Source organism: Schistocerca cancellata, chromosome 3, assembly GCF_023864275.1.
Source record: "Schistocerca cancellata isolate TAMUIC-IGC-003103 chromosome 3, iqSchCanc2.1, whole genome shotgun sequence".
In the NCBI taxonomy this organism is placed as follows: Eukaryota; Metazoa; Arthropoda; class Insecta; order Orthoptera; family Acrididae; genus Schistocerca; species Schistocerca cancellata.
In genome coordinates, this window is record NC_064628.1 from 475,408,214 (window position 1) to 475,426,746 (window position 18,533).

The 18,533-nt window shown below is 41.2% G+C and overlaps 1 long non-coding RNA gene across 1 annotated transcript in view; it reads left to right on the top strand.

The window, feature by feature from the left end:
- Positions 1-18,533, top strand: part of LOC126176749 (uncharacterized) — a 677,231-nt gene that overhangs the window by 275,834 nt on the left and 382,864 nt on the right. Inside the window, exon 2 of the long non-coding RNA XR_007535652.1 lies at positions 655-707. This is a non-coding gene — a long non-coding RNA (uncharacterized LOC126176749). The remainder of the gene's footprint in view (positions 1-654; positions 708-18,533) is intronic.

Genomic DNA, 18,533 nt, shown 5'->3' on the forward strand with positions numbered 1-18,533 from the left:
AGATACACAAAGCAAAACTTGCAGGTACACCCCTCTTTGAAACTGGCACTGGACTGACTAGCCAAGACTATGATATAACTAGGTCAGGCACTTTGCAGTACTTACTACGCGTGGAGAAGGCCATTAACTTGTACGATTTAATGTTAAAGCGCTGCTACTGTATTTAAATCAAGCACTTAAGTCGGAACTGAAGAATCTCAGATCTGTGCTGACTTTCGTGCTTTTCGGAAAGGGCAAAATATTTTGGGAGCGGAGCGGCGGTCGTGTATCAGATTCGGGCGCGAGCCGTTCCGCTCCGTTACAGGAAGGCGGCGCTGCGTGGGGAGATCCGTGACTGAGCTTTCAAGGACGGCTCGGCACAGCACGGGCTCTGTCTGCTGGTGTCTGCCTCACTTTTTCTGTCCCTCAGCTCGTCGACAGCCGGCTTTTTGCACTCGCCTTTTGATAACTCTGCTTGTTGGCGCTCGATTCTGTCTTTGTCTTCCAGCTGACACGCATGCAGCAGGGTAGGTCTGTGTGTATTCTCGTCTCTCTCTCTCTCTCTCTCTCTTTGTGAGTGTGTGTGTGTGTGTGTGTGTGTGTGTGTGTCCGCGCGAGCGAGCGGTGTCTCTTCACTATCCATTTACATGGTATCCTCTTTTGTCTTTGTTGCAGTCGGCTGCGGAAATCCATCCCTCGCGTCACGCCTGAAGACTGAGACACAAAGGGTACGTATCTGCAATCTGCGTACTCCTTTTTTACAGCTAATGACCAGCATTCTCAGTTATAAAAAAGTCATCTTGAAGTTGCAAATTTCTACATGCAACGCGCGTACAACAGTCGAAATTAATTGCAGTCTCACAGCAAAAATGCTAATTGATATCGCTACTCACCAGACAGAACGAAATGGATTTTCCAACGAATATGCGGCTGTCATCTTTTCATTTCAGGACTCAGACGAGACCTAAATCGATGATTATTCTACGAGTTTCGCCCCTGGGAGAAGACCAAGAAGTCAGCATTGCTCCACATCATTTGAACTCACTATTAATGTTGTTAAGGTCTACATAGTTTCTGCATGGTATACATAGATTCTTTTTCTTTATTAGAATTTTTTTGTTACGTCCATTGCTCATTTGTCAATCTACACACCATAAAATAATTAGTGACCCTTCACATGGCCGCCAGTAGTTGAACAAAAAAACTCCAACGCGATTAATTCGATTTCGCTCAGAGAGTTAAAAAAAGGAAGAGGCAGACTGGATAAGTGGTCGTATAGCTATTAGCGCCCGTCTTAATTCCGGTACTGAATCCACTCATCTCGAACGGACATTCCTGTACATGAAGTCGCATTTAAACGTGGTATCTGTCATCAGTAATGATTAGTTTGCGTAATAATTACAACAAACATAGTTTTATTGACATACATTACGCCTACTGAAAAATTAATGTGTTTAAGACCAGTTTCTTTTTCTATGCAATTCTGACAAAGCTGACTTGTCGTGGTGGCTGTTAAATAGCTTTTTCTGGCTTAGCTCACAAAGTGCAGCACCTAAAATATTCACTCTAATTACGTTCATATGTTCATATGTGTGTGAAATCTTATGGGACTTAACTGCTAAGGTCATCAGTCCCTAAGCTTACACATTGCTTAACCTAAATTATCCGAAGGACAAACACACATACCCATGCCCGAGGGAGGACTCGAACCTTCGTCGGACTTTAATTACGGTCATAGAAGCACGGTCTTCTCCGATTATACTTTCGACCAAAAAGCGGCTCTGCTTTCATAATGAGATATTTCCTTAAAAATCTTCATTACCAATTGCACACCCTCAGGGTTTGAATCTCTAAAAAAAGTGAAACTTTTTTTTAATTTCTTACTGAGACGGTTTCATAGCTGTGGCTTTAAATATGCTTTGGGACTTCTTTAATGATGATTTATCAAAAAAAAAAAGGAAACTTTCATCCACTGTTTCACTCTCTTCACGCTGAATTTCCAAAAATGCTAAAACACTTTTTTTTCTGACCAAGAAACCAAATACCAATTTTAGTAGTTATAGCTTCAAAATTGCCTTCATAGCGACATATTTTCAAAATATCTTCATCTCTTGTTTCACCCACTTAGATGTGGAATTTCGAAAAATCCCTCCTTAACCAATGCCTACTGTATAGGATCAAAACCCTCTCCAGATTTAAAGTAAGTTTGTATCCTTAGCGTTTCGGCTGGGTGATGATGAGATAGTGACTCAGTCAGGACATTTTCTTTTATGTGGTGTATATGAAGACTGGAGGGAACCGGGGCTCTTACAGATCATCCCTTAGTTAAGTGACTTTGCTGAGCTCAGTTGCTTGTAAGACCGAACCGAATCACATGGATTTACCCGATCCAGTGAAACAAACTAAATGACGATAAAATACAGTTTTTAACGCTCTTTTGAATATCTGAGGAAAGATGATCCACCTTTTATTTTCCAAAGAAATAGGAACTGTGACTGTTTCAAATGTCGATAAAATACAATTTTTAAAGCTCTTTTGAATATCTGAGGAAAGATTACCCACCTTTTATTTTCCAAAGGAATAGGAACTGTGACTGTTTTAAATGACGATAAAATACAATTTTAACGCTCTTTTGATTATCTGAGGAAAGATTACCCACCTTTTATTTTCCAAAGAAATAGGAACTGTGACTGTTTCCCGCAGTTTATTTTTTATTTTCCATTATCATCTGTTGTTTGCTTTACAATTGATTGCAGTGCAGTATTTGAAGCAGAGAATGTTTTATCATGATAATATGTCTACTACAATTGAAGGCGAAATAAAACTTTTTAAATACGAATTCTGATCAGATACCAAGTGATTATGCTTATCCATTACGGATATTTTAGAACCGTGACTGTATATTAATGTAAATAAATTATACACAACTGCAACCAGTCACTTTTTCATTAATAATGCTTTATTACATTAACCGGTTTTCGAACCCTTTCAGGTGCATCTTCAGATGATTTCGGCAGAATCCGGGAAGTTACATCATTACTGGTAGTAGCATAATGCTGGGTGCTGGTTCTATGGCAGAAAGATGGGTCACACTTCAATGTATCGCCGTGACTATACCTTATCTTTCGATATCGATGTAAATTTAGTTTTTACTTACTGCGACAGTATAGGCGGCTTTTTTCGTATCTGTCTGCCTCCATTTTGATGTCCAGAACACTTTCACACGAACTATATTAGTTCACACTTTAACAGTGACACTTTACCAGCATCCAGCATGCGCTTTACAACCGTTGCTTATAACAAAGATCTTGACAGAGAGATATGGCATAAGCCTACTTTGTACAGAGATGTAATTTGTTGTTCTTTACATGTGTTAAAGTCGATATAAGGGCAAGTTTTTTCATTAGAATGTTGATAACATGAGAGCACTAGAGAAAATAATAATAAACTACTACAAGAATAAATTTCAGGTGATCTGTTATGTTATTTCTATTTGTATGTTACAGGCAGTTTTTTTTATTTTTTTATTAGTATTTTTTTTTTACATGAATCCCTAGGAAACAATAATACAGAGTTATTGGTTCTGCAGTGAGGTGCAGTTGTCTGTATGACTAGGACCTGTATATTTAAATCTTCAGATGAAATGTTGGCTTATTCAAATGCCTGTTACAAGTAAATGATAAAATGATGCTTTGATTACGTAATGAGAGCACTGTATTAAGAGGTTCGCTTATATTTCTATAAAAATATCTAAATGTTAATTTAGCATTGATTTGTAATTGGAAATAGAAGATTAGGCGCGCTGGCCGGAAGGTAATCCCTTCATATTTTATTGCAGCAAGCTGCAATAACCCAAGTCAATTCAGTTGGTGCAGTCTCCAACGACTGCTGTAATTAGGTAGTAACATCTGTCGTTCGTACCTCATGTCTCTTTATAACGTCATGCGTCATCTTCTGTATCTACGCCCAACTGAAATATTACATGTGGGTTTAAAACTAAGGCTCCAAGAATCAGAAACGTAATGTACTGCATATACAGGGTTATTCTGTGATTATGTTATAAATTCTTAGGGATGACGGAGAAGGCTAGATGTAGCAATCTAAGTTAAGAGATCCTAGTCCGGAAACAACCAAGTCGAAAGGCATATGGGAAAATCTACTTAAGTTCCGCCTTAGCCTCGCGCAGCGCTCGAACTAAAGGCCCCAAATTCCCAATCCTGATCATGACAAACAAAATTCTCGCTGAATACTCCCCAATACCGCCAGACAATTATCCTTGTTGATGAACTAGTAACGGCGCACGTAACTTGGTATTGGAAAGACCGAAATTCCTAAATCTCCGGTACAATAATAAAGAGTTCCACCTACCTAAAGAAGTTTCACAAGCTGCTATATTTACAACAGTTGTTCAAAATGACATCCCCCAGCGTCAATGCAGGCAGAACATCGTTGCACAATGTTCTGTCGTATCCGTTCGAAGATCACTGGTGTCGATTATACAGTGTGGTAGGCAGCGAGAATTGTTGCCAGGAGACCCTCTTCAATGTCGACAGGCGTCTCCGACATGAGACTTTTCACACGGGCCAACAAGAAGAAATCCAGTTGATGAGATCAGGTGAATGTGCTGGACACGAAAGAAGACCTCCTCTGCCTGTTCACTTTTCGGGGAATGTCTGATTCAGGTATTCAAGAACCCTCAGTCCAAGTAATGTGGGTCTCTATATCAGTTGAAGAATAACAAGTGGGTTATGTTCCAGGAACATGAGTATTATGTCTCTGGTAAACACTACGTACATTGGTACATGTATTGCACTGTCACAGGCATCAGAAAAATTTCCGCTTATAACTTGGCCGCTTACGGACGAGGCTAGTGATACATTTAACCTTCTTCATCATCCCCCAATATTTGTGTCATCATCACAGACTCACCCTGTATACACCGCCAGATAGAAGAAGGGTGACGCACCTACAAGGGGAAGAGTAAACGTAATGAACTTTCAGGCACTGAGAGTGTAAGTGATTTTATTTCAATGATTACAAAAATAGAATCAGTGTTACTAATAACATGGCAGTATGAGCCAACATCTAGCCTGGATGAATGCACTCATAGGATTGCGAATGGCGTCATAAAGTCGTTATATCCTGTCCTGAGGCAAGATACCATAGCTCACAATATCCTTACTAGATACTGCCACTGGGACAGAGTTGACGTTAAAGCCAGTCTTACACATGATTTATAGGGGACACATCTAGGTACCTTGTTAGGTAAAGGAGTACCTCTACATCTTTCAGACAGTTCATAGAGACACATGCCACGTGTGGACGAACATTGTGCTTCTGAAAACTGGCACCACAAAACTGTCACATGAGAGTAACACATGATGCAGGATATCCGTGATGTACTGTTGTGCCATCAAAGGCCCCTCAGTTACTATCAGCCGTGACCTGAAGTCATAATCGGTGTTTCTCCACAACATGAGTGACATCGCTGGGTCTCTCCAAAACAATGGAAGCATGGGAACTCCCTCCAGGTCGCCGCCAAACTCGACGATAGTCAGAAAGGACACTGGGGAACTGCGATTCATCGCTGGCACAATGCTATGCCGTTAACTAGCAGTCCGTTCTTTCCAATTAAGGCACCGCTACGAACTCAGCCGTTTATGCTGTCTTGTTATCGACAGCCTAAGCATTGGACTGTAATTCCCTGGTCGAGCTGCCGCTAGTCTCCGACCGATGGTGCAGGATGAGAGAATATGACATGGGGTCCATTACTTATTCTCGGTGGCAGACACAATACTGGATATAGGATATGCTTGACGCAATATACGACGATCCGTCCCTGTGGTCGAACTGAACATTGAAAACGAGTATGCCTACCATAACGTTCCCATGCATTCAAATATCGGGCTACTATCGCATCAGAATGCCCCAAATATCTGGATATTGGACGGAACGATCACCTAGCCAAACGGAGAACAACAATGAAGCCCTTTCAATATCTTTCGAGTGCTAATAACGACCCTAGCGAACTTGGTAACATCACTAAACACGAAGAAAACGAATGCACTCTGATGACCGTTCTAACTACAATTTACATACTCGCCGATAGTGTGTACGTGTGTGATATTACATTGACAACTGATATCCGTCCGTCCGTGTTTCCCTTTTTTCCGATATGTACAACACCACTCTCTATCACTGATACTGCTTACTTTACTTTATTCCTTTATTTTATTAATCTATGCGGATCTGGAGTATTTCTAGGCATTAACATGTAATCGGTCCATAAGCGGAGCGCAGTTTCCATCTCCTTCCGCTCGATAGCAATGGATCATGGTGACCAAACAATTCATCTTAATGTGGGCCAGGAAGGTCTAGAGAGTTATAGTAAAAAGGGATTATTTGTAACTGAAGGATGAAATAGGAACTAAGTGATGAGGTATTACATTTCTCTAACTCAGATATTTCTAAAGAACAGGCCATTAGACACAACACTGTCCGCCGGCCGGTGTGGGCGAGGTTTTCTAGGCGCTTTAGTCTGGAACCGTGCGACCGCTACGGTCGCAGTTATGAATCCTGCCTCAGCATGTATGTGTGTGAGATCCTTAGGTTAGTTAGGTTTAAGTAGTTCTGAGTTCTAGGGAACTGATGATCTCATATGCCAAGTCCCATAGTGCTCAGAGCCATTTGAACCACAACACTCTTTAACGTGGTCCGATAAATACCATCGAAAAACAGAAAATGTTTGTCAAATGATCTAGCAAGCACCAAACTCCTCATGCATACAGTCGCATCGGATGGCATTATAGTTAATTAAATACACTATCGTGCCTTGACCACCTGTATAGTAAAATGTTCATATTCGTAACGCAATACAGGAATGAATCTTCGACGCACAGATTCTATAAGTCGTTAGGTCTACGAACGTATACGGCAGCAGGTGTGAAAGAGTGGGTCACACATTTCCCGTAAATTATAGACTAGTGGTTTATGGCATAGAGTTGGCGTCCGATAACCCCCGAAAGTTGCTCCATAGGGTTTAGATCAAGCGAATTCGTTACCTGAGGAAACAGCATGAGATCACTGTCATTTCCTCAAACCACTGTAAGAAGATTTTGCTTTTCTGTCACAGACAGTTATCATCATGTAAAATGCCATCGTCATCTGGAAAGACGTCGACCATGATGGGATGCAGGTGGTGTGCAATAGTGTTCACTTAGTCCACAGGTGTCATGGTGACTTCTATCGGTTACTACCACAAGTATATTGATAGCCTAGGTGGATGTTCCCCACAGCATACTAACGTGCCACCTGCCTGTGACCGTGTTGTCGTACCTATTTCGAACAGCTGTTTGTCCGGACGACGACACGGACACCACCACTGACCTATTATAACTAGAATTATGAGTCATCCGACTGGGCCTTATTCTGTATCTTTCCACCATTTTGCCGATCGGTTCGGTACGCGAGCGCTCCAAACGGTCTTGTTTTCGAAATAGAGCCCCAACATTATTCAGAAAGCATTTCGAAAGCGATGCCAAACAGTCCTAACGAACCGAAACGCTGTTGTCAGTTCTTCTCGCGCCAACCAATGAAAATCTGCCTCGGATACGTGCATGTGCACTGCAGCGCCACAGCGGTACAAACTCGAGGCGGCTAGCAGCCGACACAGGCATGCCATTCTTCACAGTACCGATAAGTATGGTTAGAGTACGTAACACTGTTCAAATTTCGCTGACCACGAGCATCCATGAATGCATGATGGCGATAGGATATTGACTGTGTTCTGGAAACTGTCGTAAATGTCACATTATGTCATTTAATTCTCATTTACATCAACGTCTTGTTTTGGATTTTACGTTTCGGAATATGAATTAGGAATGGAGTGTAGTACCACATTGAACAAATACATCTATAGAAACACCCGAAAACTTCGTCATTTTTTTCTTTTTTCCGTCGTTCTTTAATTGCTTCAAAATTCAAGGAGGTATGTTTCGTCTATGCAACTAATTGAAGGCAGTTTGTTTACTGCCATACACGTTTCTCTTCCTTTATTCGTGATGATGTTTCACAGATAAAATAACGAAACGCGTATGGGAATGAACTGCCTTCAGTTAGTTGCATAGATGGAACACATCTCCTCGAACCTGAAAAATTGTTTATGAGAGTGTCAAAGAATGAGAAGATGCATAGAATGTGGTTGTAGTTCGCTCCTAGAGATCCAAATGATGAAGTAGCCTATTTCCCTATATAATACATCAACGATTTGGTACATAAAAACAAAATTTAAAAAAATCGGCTTTTCGAGAGCCTGTGGCGAGTGCAGCTATAGAAGTTCGTTGTGGTTTATAACATGCATATGTTGAATCAAAATGTTTCATACTCGTATATGGTGGTATAGTCTGAAAATATTGTGGCGGGAACCTTTTATATCTGTCTACTGTTTACGATTCGATCGCAGATAAGTAATTGGGTCAAGCTAGAGTATAAAGACGACTGCTGCTAGTTTCATTCGCAGTAACTTACGTTGTGCTCTTAGATTCCTGTCTGACCACACTATCGGAGCCGGCAGGTGTGGCCGAGCGGTTCTAGGCGCTACAGTCTGGAACCGCGTGACCGCCACGGTCGCAGGTTCGAATCATGCCTCGGGCATGGATGTGTGTGATGTCCTTAGGTTAGTTAGGTTTAAGTAGTTCTAAGTTCTAGGGGACTGATGACCGTAGAAGTTAAGTCCCATAGTGCTCAGAGCTATTTGAACCATTTAAACCACACTCTCGGAAATCGCTATGTACTCCGAAAAAAAATGGTGAATTATTTGTGACAAGAAGTAGTACAAATGTCACTGTCAGTTGTTTGACGCACATTAATTTCAGCTTTCATTTCTTAAACATATGGAAGTCACGGAACCGGTGATACTCGTTGCTGATAAAGCGAACTCTTACGCGTGAATTTAAACGAATATTTCAGATAAATGGTGAACTTTGACGATTAACGAAGTCTCAGATTGTGTTGCAAACACGAAGAAGAAAAAAATATTTTCGCATCCACCGATATCTGAACCTTTGCCACAGCAGTTCCTCACCGTACCAACTTCGCTACTACAACTCGCAGCTGCTAGTCCTTTATTTTATGTAATTCCATGTGAAGAAGAAGCAGAGACTGCTGGCCTCAAGATAAATACAGGCAAAACAAAGGAAATGAGAGTAAATTCAGGTAACATGGAGATGCCCCTGTTAATAGGTGAGCAGCGAGTGGAGACTGTCAACTCATTCCTGTATCTGGGTAGTATAGTGGCGGAAGATGGCGGAGCTGGAGATGACGTGAAAAACCGCATTAAAAAGGCAAATGCTGCCTTCATACAATTGTATCCAATATGGAAAAATATAAATATCACATACAAAACAAAAATCCGTATTTTTAATACAAATGTGAAGGCTGTCCTTCTGTACGCCAGTGAAAGCTGGAAAATGGATAAAAAGATAACAACCCAGTTACAAAGCTTCACAAATAGATGTCTTCGACGCATCATGAATATCTGGTGGCCAGAAAAAATATGTAATGAGGAGCTCTGGCGAATAAGAAACCAGATACCTATAGAAGACCAGATACGAGAGAGAAAGTGGGGCTGGTTGGGGCACACCTTGAGAAAACCAGATGGAGCCATCGAGAAAAAAGCATTGGAATGGAATCCCCAGGGAACAAGGAAGAGAGGAAGACCAAGGGGCACATGGAAGAGGACAGTGGAAGGGGAAGCAAAAAGAGTTGGCAAGACCTGGGCAGAATTGAGGCAAATGGCCAAAGACAGAGACGGATGGCGAATTCTCCTGGATGCCCTATGCCCCCATAGGGGCCAAAGGAATTAAGTCAATGTGAGGGAGACGCAAGCTGACGACGTTGCCGAATGATGTGGGCGGAAGCCATCAATGGATGAAATTATTACTTTATTACTTTAAAGTATTAAAAACATTTCGATAATTAATAAGTAAACCATTTGCGAGAAAGAGTACGCGAAGTCACTAGTAATTTCAGCTAACACTCATGTAATATACTTAAGCACAGCCCATGTCCAGATATTTAATGATCTTTAAACTCTTAATTGCATAAAATAACAGCTATTTTGAGAGAATATAGAACAAAAACCATTTTTTTTCTTTGATGCTGCAATTATTCTCGGTAACAATATAACCTAACCGTACTTCTAACGAAGGAAAATTGTCTATTATGAACTCACTTTCCAACTGGAGGCGTCCTGTGGTGATTCTTTAGTAACACAATCACTAAATACAAAGTTAAAACCGCTCAATATGTTTAAAATAACAAATTATTGATTTAAATAAACCACAGATAACCCAACGACAGGACCATACCGAAATACAAAACCTCTCGGTACAGTTGTCGAAAAATCGGCAGGAGGACTGTTCAGTAACAGGTCTCAGAAGTTTACTGAATAGTAAATTCGAATAAAGAACCGAAAATGAAGTCAGTACCGAGACTAACCTACTGCACTGATCGGTATGAACGATATAGAATAGAGCCCCAGGCGACACGTATCCGTTGATCCTCGGTTCAGTATCGATGAGCCTGTGCCCACTGCAGTAGTAATTGGCGATTTCGTTGGGTCAACAAGGGGACAAATACAGAGTGGTCTGCTGCAGAAATCCATCTTCAACTCGGTGCACTGAACAGTGTGCTCCGATACTTTTGCCTACACTCTGGCAGATCTGCCACCAGATCGCTGCATATTCTGCTTTAAAATTTTATTTCCATGAAGGTCCACAACCTGTAAATACTTTAAAAGAAAATATGGTCCTCTGGCGCCTTTTATGTAAATGTTATTTATTTAAATCGCTCGATTAGCTAATTTCGACCATAGTGTTATTATCAGATTCTTTTACATCATACAAAACCAGATGTCATAACCTATAGTTACATCAGTAATGAATCCACATCGAACGCGTTACATCACGTGGGATGTAACATTTTCGAAGTGGATTCAGTCCCACCAAAATTATGAAATATAGTATCACGTTTTGTATGTGTGACGTAAAAGAATCCGAAAGTTACGCAATGTAATACGCAACACCACACACGTCCTGACAATGACTTACGGTCAAAATCAGCTACTCGTACAATTCAGCGAAGGAACGTTTACATTATAGCTTACAACGGATCATGTTTTCTCTTATAAAGTACTATCTGACTACCTGGCGTTGCCCAGGTATGTATTTATTCCAATCTTCAATTAGTCCATCTCCTCTGTCATCCCCTTTCTATCACCTCCATCCCTCTCTCTCCGTTAATCTGCTCTTCCTCCTGTCTGTCCATCTGGTCCTTTCCCCTCTGTCCCTCTCTTGCCCCCTCTAATTCCATCTAATTCTTCCCCTATCTTTTCCCATCTCCTCTCCAGCCCCTCTCTCTTTCCATCTCCTCCTCCCCCGTCAACCTGTTCATCTTCTCCTCTTTTTCTTTCTCTTTCGTTATCCACCTCTCCCATCTTTCTGTCCATTTCATTCCCCGCCCCCCCACCCGTGTCTGTTCATCTCCTCCTCCCCCTCTCTCTCCTATCTCTTCTATCCTCCATTCTCTGTCCATTTCCTCCTTTCTCCATTCTCTGTCCATTTCCTCCTTTCTCCTTTCTCTGTCCATCTCCTCTTTTCTCTCTCTGCCCATTTCTCCTCCCCTCGGTCTATCGATCTCCTCCTCTGCGCCCATCCCACCCTTACGCCTCCATCTCCTCCACCCCCTTTTCGCACCACATTGTAACCCTCTCACTATTTCATTCCAGATTGTAGCTAATAGGTGTACCGAATCTGGTTGAAATCGACCTGGGGGTTTAGGACAAACTTTTTACCTGCGGCTTTGCGTGTGAACTTACACGTCAAATATATTTCCCGTATATGTGACGTATTTCAAATATATTTTTACACATATTTCACCTGCATCTCTAGGGAATTTTATCCTGTTTCGTTTTCAAGCAACTGTATGTTTATGAAGTCGTACCTCCTGAACTATGAGCTATAAAATGATATAATATCACAGATTCATTCATGATTGTTTGTGGCTACTGTCTACGAAATATGTCGTGAATAGTTATTAGAAGTAAAGAAGTGCTCTTATACTAAAGTAATGGGTGACTAAATTATGGCTACTCGAGCGTCGTGGACTACATTGCTTTTCACCTCCCACTCACCCATCTGGAAATGTTTCCACAGCGATGATTTCCAGACAGTAAGTAATGTGTATACCAAATCTATTGAACTCGGTCGCGGAACATACATAAATGCATAAATTTTTATAATGTGTGGGGAATTTGATGTACAGAGCGAGAAAGCCTTCGAACTTCACGTTCTGTGATGAGGCCGGGGCGTCCAACACCTTGACCCCTACTCGCGGTTTGGCTGTCGTTCAACCACTTTCCATACTTGCTCACGGTCTGAGCACGTAGACAGCCGTTCAGCTTCGTCGTGTCGCTGATGTTTGTCTCTAGGCGCCGAGCCATCATATTGTGCTCTCAAAGTTCGCTTATGACAGTGGATTTTGCCATTTGCGGCCTTATTCTCGTTAAGTGATTCCCCATTCGTCTCTGCTCCGTTTATACACTTTCCCTAACGGCCTCACGCATCTACAGGTACATTAGGCGGCGTTCATTCTCGCAGTGGGCTGTGGTCATACTTTTGGCTAGTCATTGTGCTATTCTTGCCGTCAAAACTTACAGATGTCCTATACGACTGTACATCGGTTATGTTGTGTTGTCCAATGGATATGCTTTCTCATTTCCCATGGATCTAACCTACATCACAATCCGCAAGCCATCCAACGGTGTGTGGCGGAGAGTACTTTTGGCACCACTTACCTATTCCCCCTTCCCTGTTCCACTCGCTTCAGTTTGTCGGGAAGCCGCTGTACCACTGTATTAGCTCTAATTTCTCGATGTTTCTTGTCCCAGTTACTTCACGAGATGTGTATGGAAGGAAGTAATGTGTTATCCGACTCTTCCCGTAAAGTGCTCTCTTTAAATTTCAATACTAATGCTCGCCCTGATGCCCAAGGCCACTTTTGAAGCTTCTGCCACCGGATTTTGTTGAGCATCTCCTAAGGGAATGACTTTCTGACGGCACAGCTTTCAATAACACAAAGTGATATACTATTTCATGTTGTTCTCTTTTTGGGCATTAATTTTACGATGTTAGATTCATTATGCGCAAAATCCAAAGCAAACATTCAGTGTCCATCTCTAGTAGCAGTCTGAGTTAGCGGTTGCTATGTGACCGTTTTCTTTACTTTCTTTATTTGTCATATACTTATGTCTTAGACTCGCCATGAAATGTGTATAGCGTCTTGTAGTAGCAACCCGACCAAACCCTGACCTACTCGATTCATGCCAAGTGAATTCTCAAGCTATTACGTTAAGTAGGGGACACGCCACACAAATTAATCCTGTCGTCCCTGCTGGCGTGCTACCAAAATCTCGAGCAGTGAAAATATCCTCGCGTAGGTCGGTTCCGGGTTCTCACTTCGCAGGGTATTATTAAGAAACCGCCGTAAAAAAAAACGATGTTTACTTCTGAGTGGGCATCACATCACGAATTTTTCTCCTCTCTTGAGTTATGCTATAAAGTTTCTGTTTCAAAGCAGGCAGCCAATACAGAATACTTCTAGTTACCAATTAGATGCCTTTTTAGTGTCAACACTTTATCTTAAAATCGTACTGTAAGCCAGCCAACACTAAAAATAACAAGTTTTTTTCAGACACGGCGCCCGTAGGTTGAAAACATCTTACTTCAGGCCCCCTAAGACAATTTAGCTGAGAGAGGTGACGCATTGGTATCCGTAGGTAGGCAGGGTTCAGAATGATTCAGCTATGGAATCCTCATCTGAGTCCAGTCCAATTCAACTACTGTAATGTCTCTTCATTTACGAGACATTAAAACCTGATCATCGGCTACAGCTAATAGCGTTCTGCAAAAAAGATGAGGTTATCGCTATGTTTTTGCTATACTGTGATACACTGGTTTATGTATAATACCGTATTTCCGTCCATGCTATATGCCTTCTTCATAACATATAAGGTCTGCTGCGTCACTTCTAGCAAGTTTTGGCCCTAGAAACTATTTTCATGTGACACATGCATACTCATATACGTGTGAAATAAATAGAAAGCGGCTCACAGACCGTATTTAATTTTAAGACTCATGGACATGGGCTAACGATTACATCCACCAAGCAGCTGTCGGCTGTACATTGCATGTCATTAAAAAAAAACACACACACAACGTTTATATACGAGAGTAGGACGTACACGAACATTACTTTTATGATTCTAGTTCTAAACAAACTTATGAGCCGTGAATAAATACAATGTGCAGCATGTTCGTTCCTCTTTTAATGTACGCCAGGATAATAAAATAAAAATCAACCAGAACACATTAATGTGCTACGAAACAAATGAACAAGTAGCTAACGTAAGCAATAAAAATAAGGTTTCTCGTTTACTGTAACCTGTCAGTATGTAAAAAATTATATTCAGTTATCTTTTACTGGTTCAGGGTGTATATAGATTCATGTATAGAAGATGCAAATTTAGTTTATTCTGTAAACAGAATATGCAGTATTTGTTATCAACACTAACATATCGCTTCTGCCTCTTCAAGTGCTTTGCTATCAAAATATTAACACAGTGCTTTGTAAACACAATATTTATTACACATAAAGTCTGAAGCACTCGTTGTGCTGTAAGACATCTACACATTGTCTTTACATTTCGTGAACATACTCTCATTTCGAATACAATAAATTTGCTTGAGACGGAAAATCTGTCGTCAAGTCATCACGCTTTTAGAAAGCGTCAAGCGTCACTCGTGCGAAACTCAGCTTGGCCTTTTCTCACATATATCCTAAGAACCATGGGTGAAGGGAACCAGTTAGATTCCATATTCCCAAATTTCAGAAAAGCTTTTGACAGGATGTCTCAGTGTAACTGCTAGCGAAGGTAGGAGCATACGGAATAGGCAGTACGTTGCCCTCGACCACAAGCGTTCGTCAGACATGGTCATCAGCAGAGAGTGCTCCAGGGAAGTGCGATAGCAGCGCCCTTACTTTCTAGGAACACAGGTGATCAGACGGACAGGGTGAGCTACAACCTGTGGCTGTTTGCTGTTGATACTGTGGTACAGGGTTACAGTTATTGAACTATATGAAAAAGAAATCAAATTAGTTACAAACTGCGGCGTGAACAAAACATACAAACGTCACTACGATGTTCAGATGCAGGTTGTGCCATTTTAGATATGCCTTCCATCCTTGGCGATGTGGCCCTGACAAATAGCGAAATTCTGCATGACCCGCTGAAGTATCGGAACATCGATGCTGTCGATGATCTCCTGAATGGCTGTTTTCAGCTCAGCAATGGTTTCGGGGTTATTGCTATACACCCATTTAATATAGCCCCACCAAAAGGAGTCGCATATGTTCAGATCCGGAGAATATAGCGGCCGATCGAGGCCCATGCCAGTGGCCTCTCGGTACCCCAGAGTCAGACTGAGGTCCCCAAAGTGCTCCTCCAGGACATCAAACACTCTCCTGCTTCGATGGGGCCGAGCTACGTCTTGCATCAACCACATCTTGTCGAAATAAGGGTCACTCTGAAAATAGGGATGAAATCATCTTCCAAAACCCTCATGTGCCGTTCGGTAGTTACCGTGCCATCAACGACTATCGCACCGATTACTCCGTGGCTGGATATTGTACACCACTCAGTCTCCCATTGAGGGTGAAGAGACTTCTCGATCGCGGAATACGGATTCTCAGTCCTCCAAATGCGCCAATTTTGCTTATTGACGAACCTATCCAAAAGAAAGAGGTCTTCGTCGCTAAACCACGCCATACAGTACGCACTAATTCCCATCACGCCCCGAGGACAATCGTCCAGTTTCAACGTCCTAACGCAAACAGTTCAGAAGTTACGACGATTTTATTTCACATAGTTCAATAATTGTCACCCAGCATGTGGGGATACACAATGACTACGTCAAAATTTCTAGTTGGTATGATAATGGTAGTTTGCTTTAAATGTAGAGAAATTTGAGTTTAGTAAAAAATCACCTCTTAATGTTCGAATACAGTAGGGTGTTGCTTGACAGTAACATAGATTAAATATCTAAGCGCAAAACTGCAAAGCGATATTAAATGGAACGAGTGTGTAAGGTTGTAGTACGGAAGGAAAATATTCGACTTCGGTTTATTGAGAGACTTTTAGGAAAACGTGGTTCATATGTAAGGAGACGGCGTATAAAACACTAATGCCACCCATCCTTGAGTAATTCTCGGGTGTTTCGGGTCCCCAGCAAGTCGGATTAAGGCATGGCATCGGAGCATTTCAGAGATAGGCTGCTAGGCTGTGACCGGTAGGTTCGATCAGTACACAAGTGTTAGGGAGATGGGTCGAGACTCGAATGGGAATGGAGGGAAGGCAACGTTCTTTTCGAAGAACACTACCCACAAATTCAGAGAACTGGTGGTGGAAGCTGACTGTTGAATGATTCCACTGCCGCCGACGTACAAGATGCCTAAGAACTATGAAGATAATATGAGTAAAATTAGGGCTTGTACAGAGACATACAGAAAGCTGTCTTTTCTTCACTCCATTTGCGAATGGAACATGGAAGGCAACGACAAGTAGTGGGCAAGATACCCTCCGCCACTCACCATTCAGCGGCTTGCGGAATATGTGTGTAAATGAATTGTCTAATTCGCCAACCACGCTTATAGATAGGACGAAGGAATTGCGAGAGTCAAGAAAAAAATATTTCGATCATAAGTAAAACTACATATATAGTTTTCTTATGATCGAAACAGGCTTATGTCTGTTGAAGTTATTTTATTTCATTGATCGTGATGCAGCCACTGGGCTAAGATGTTTTTCATTTTTAATAGCTTATGACTTCTGAAGAAGGCTATATTATTATAGTTGAAACGATCGTCAAGATTTAGTATAAACATGATTAGTGCAACTGTGGGCTGTTTTTAATCGAAACAATTTTGTAACGGTTGCTGGTGCTGCTGCCATAATGAAAATAATCATCCAACTATGTGACTGCGTAAACATTTGTCTCTCTGTTAAATAATCAGATAGCTGCGTAATTCTGTGTTAGAGAAATATGGTACCGATGTGTAACTCTGAGTAAGCAAATACCATGTTAGCTAGGGCCCCTAGCGCTTGCCACACGTTTAGTACATCAAGTAGGCGTGTACCCCCTGAGGATAAATGTAATTATACCATCAGGTGTTACAGCTTACAGCAATGGAATGAAATGTGTCACCAAAAACCTTCTTTGTATCATTGTAATCCAAGAATCTTTTTTAAAAAAATGTTTTAAGAACAAAAATTAATCACTCAAATGTGTGTTCTGTAGCGCTAAACTGTGCGTCTTGCTGTAAGATAATTTCTGTCGTTACTTAACGGTAAAAATGTTCCGAGTGTCGTAGTTATCGTCATCCATAAGCAAAGTTCAGCAAAAGTCAATGTACTTACCTCATTATAAGCAAAAGTGAAATTCTATGCGTATAATGTCGTAGTTATTACGCTCATTACTGTGACCAAGAAAGTACTGTACTGTGACGCATTGTTGTGTTACGGAAAAGGCTGTCTCATTGTAGCTATACCACAAAACTTACTACTAGGATATGTTTTACTTTCCAAAAGAATGTAGAAAATAAATTGTGTCACTCATTAGTAGCATCGTGATATAATCGTGTAGCTGTCAAACAAACCAAATACTAAGTCATCTGTAATCTCTCAGAAAGTACTTTAAATCCTGAATGGATTTTCAAGTGAACCAAAATATTGCATTGAAATCTCATTCGCAGTATATGTTACAAGTATGTAAGCATTATAGTGCAACTAACAAGCAAGATGTACACACAATAACACTGTGTCGTCTGTTCACTATAACAATGCAGTCGTAATGATTGTCTAAATAGATCCCTAGTTTCTTGACTGGATAGTTAACTTCAAAACATTGTTGCACGTTAACAGCTTCTAAGTGTGACAAAGCATACTAGTAACGTGAAGAGAAAAATTTCGTGGCAAAGACTAAGTTAAAAAGCTGATTATCTCTCAATAAACGGCTTTACATGAGAAATGTGGCGTAACCCTTTACTCTTCCTAGTATGCACAGTTTCACCTTCAACGCAATTATCACGTGGTATACGTCGGATTCTGTAAGGTCCATTGAAAATCAGAAAGAATTTGTGACTCAAGTGTTTCTTCTTATGTGACAATGTATGAGCTTGAACCATTTAGATCTGATGATGCAAACTTGATATTTTAAATGGGCGCTTTTGTGAGACAGTCTATTTCACCACATGTAATCAACGTCAAGCCTTCACTGTGGACGAAGCTGATTTGTTGTTTACGGTTACGCGGACATGATGGATGTCATCACACGCTGTGGTCACAATATGTGGTCCAGAACCCACTCGTTTCTGTCTGGAACACTTTTCTATTCACTGCTTCCGCACACGCATCATTGTAGCAGCTGCGGGCCCTGCACTAT